Here is a 3,425-nt window from a genome sequence, read left to right as displayed (position 1 = left end):
CGGCCACGACGATACATTGTAACCTCCCTGGAGACGGCATGGACCCCAAACTGGGCATTGGCGATCTGAGCCACCATGTAGGGTTCGTGGGAGTGAACTTTGGGATCTTGAAGGAAACTGCAAAGGCGGGCTGGGTGGTGAAACTCTGCGCGGTGCGGGCAGGGCTGTCCCCGACGGCGGGGTAGGAGGCGGTGGCGTTGGCCGCATCAACGGCCGCGGTTTCGGTCATCTCGTTGACATAGTAGAGGGTCGGCTGCGTGTGAGGTCACCACTGTAGGACGAGGGATGGAGGGTGAATCTCATACACGTGCGTACTCGTACCCTATAATCCCTAAACACAACACAAATTTGAACTGACAACAAATATGTGAAGATTAAGGTGCGTCGTTAAACTGTACACTTTTGGGGAAGATTTGGTCAAAATTTGGTCCAAGTACAGAAACAGATTATAGTTAAGTTAAAATTATCGTACCTTCATGACTATGACAGTTATTGAAAGTTATTGATTGTGGTGTGGTTTAATTACTAAAAGGTTAAGGTAATATGATGGAATTTAATCAACATTCCAATTGAATCAAGTCCAAACAATACCCAATTGCAATATCATAGTTGAGCTGAAGTATCTGGGACAAGCAGTAAGCCAATATTCAAGTTCAGATTTGACAACGGTAAACTAAGATGGACATCCTTAACAAGGAGTTTGTAAATCTCAAATGTAATTTTTACTGTAATTTCGTTTTCAATTTTAGCAACCTGAAATTAAATAGCAGTGCCAAATATAAGAAAAGGCATATCCTCAGGGTGATCTTGACCATGTACCCACGCATTTGCATAAGGTTTGAAGTTTCATTAAATTATTTTCCTGAAGGCATGTAAGGCACTGGGGTCTAGACAAGGAATTTTGGCCTTTTTTACTCTACTAATAGCTTGTATAGTTAAACAAAAACAAAAGCAATAGAAAGTGCCACAACCTTAAACCTTACAAGGGAACTCGGCTTAGTGTTGTATATTTCATTTCAAGTACTTTTTTAAGTCTTCCTGTGTCAAATGTTGCTAAAGTAAAGTAAACATAAGAGTCAATTTTTTATCTTCAAGCCAAATTGAATTTCAGGGCATGGGTACATGGTCAAGTTCACCTTGAGGATATGACTTTTCTAATATTTGGCACTACTATTTAATTTAAAAAAATAATAAACAGAGTTTTGTTTCGAGTGGATAGCTTGTTTTGGAAGGAAAAACTATCGGGATAGGGCAAATGGTTTCGTTTTTAGTCCAAACGGAGGCACATTTGCGGATCTGCAATAATTGGCACCTGGTGCGCAACACGCTCAAGGGATTCGGCTCATTGAGTGATTTTTGGTTAGTCAACGGGCATAGAATCCAGGAACTCCTCAATTTCAGTCAGTTTGTCATTTATGGCGTCCGGCATTTGATCGAGAACGCTGAGGTTTTCTTTGTTTGATAATAAGAGGATCCAGGAAGATGGATTCGCGTAGGGTTCGAGCGGATGGGTCCAGATTGGATCTGGATCGTGGCTCCAGATACAAGAAATCAGAAATACGAGTTCTTTTGTAAAACAACGGAACAAGTACCTTGAAATCACGCAACCGTCGAGATTTCCTTTATTGATTAATAAGTTCTCTCACCAGGGTGGCCAGATATTTTTTGGCCGATAATGCTAGCTGGGGTCATATCAATGCCAGAAAAATGCTACTTTTTCGAAGAAAATAAGGATTTTTTGGTGGCAGTTAAGTATATAACAAGTCATAGCAGTATTTTTTATTGCAAAAGGAAAATATCTTCGACATCTTTTTCACACTTGTCATACATTTTCGCATTAAATTTATCCCTCATTACAGGGGCACAATCAAACTGGTACAGCAAATTCCCTTCAATCTGAGGTGCATGCGAACACGTATAATTAAATCCAGCATTTGAAGGCTCAGGGTTGAACGATTTTTATTTTTTACAAATGTCACGTGGCTGAAGATTCTTTCCACAATGGCATTGCTGACTGGAACAGACAAGGCTGCCAGGGCATAGTCTACAAGCTCCCTGTAAGGATGGGATTCATCGCTCAGCTTGTACAGTCTAATCTTTGCCCAAAATGATTCACTTTCTTGTGGCAAATCTCCATTGAAAATTGACTCTTCTTGCCAGATGTGCAATTGAATCTTCCTGTATTGCATCTCCACCAAACCAACATCTTGAATAAGGTGACGTGAGGGCAGTTCCAAAAAGGTAGCTCTTCCTGATTGAGACAAGACTTTTTGGGAGCAGAGAGTGCTCAAGCCTCTGAACACCTGCTGTGATACGGGCATTCTTGCTTCCAGTTGAATGAGCAAAGTCTCCATAAATGTTTGGGCTCTGGTCTTAACATTTTGATTCACACTTTGCTGGAGAGCATCTCCTCTTGGTCCTCTTTCTCTCACCAGGCTCATCAACATGGTCATAAAAGCTCCACCAAAGTCCACTCTGGACAAAGACAAATTCGTACCATTGGCATCTTTGACTCTGATCTTGATAGATCGGTGCAGCAAATCCAGCTCTTTGACCATCTGCTCGGGGTCTGCTTTGGACGATTGGAAGAAGGCATTTACTCGTTCTACTTCTTTCACAATTGGCTCGAGGAAGATGAAAAAGAGATAGTTATTGTCATCACACAACATCTCTTTAATAAACCTGGCTTTCATTCGAGCACTCTGGTCAGAGAGCTGCTCGGCCGTTAGGAAATATTGCTTGAGAGTGCACCAGAGAGATGAGCCTGCCTCTGACCAACCACCTGGTCGTTGATACTTTCAAAAACGGCATCAACTTACTTGTAATTTTCCCTTCTTCAGCATCCAAGTCACCAATTGCGTCATAGAGAGCCATGTAATTCTCACGCCGCAAAGTGCTGTTGCTAAACCAGCTTGAAACTTCTGACAGAATGTATCCAAGGTTAGAGGGAAGTGTATCAAATGCGATTTTGACACAGAGGGCGAGCGAGTGACAGATACATTTGAACAATGTACAATTTGGCGCTTTTTCCTCGATTCGCGACCAGACCGAGTTGTGAATGCCAACCATGTTCGAAGCACCATCACTTCCAAAACCAACACAGTTGGTCCATTGGAGATCCATATCCTGGAGAGAGGTCTCAATGACTTTAAAAAGAGTCGCCTCAATGACTTGGTACAGGCTAAGATATGCGACCTCAATTTTCTCTGTCTTCATGCTAAAGTAGATTACAACGAGGCAGAGATTTTTGTCAACAGAGATGTCGTTGGATTCATCAGCTAATGCGGAGAAGCGAGCGCCAACCATGTCTTCCTTTAGCTCCTCTTTAAGAGAGGGCGAGAGAACTCTCTCAATGATCCGAGAGCATTTGGTTCTGTGCAGTCGAAGTTCCTCAAAAATGCTGCCTTTTCCATGCTTTTGCATCA

This window comes from Tigriopus californicus, chromosome 11, assembly GCF_007210705.1.
Source record: "Tigriopus californicus strain San Diego chromosome 11, Tcal_SD_v2.1, whole genome shotgun sequence".
NCBI classification, from domain to species: Eukaryota; Metazoa; Arthropoda; class Copepoda; order Harpacticoida; family Harpacticidae; genus Tigriopus; species Tigriopus californicus.
This window is presented reverse-complemented; position numbering follows the sequence as displayed.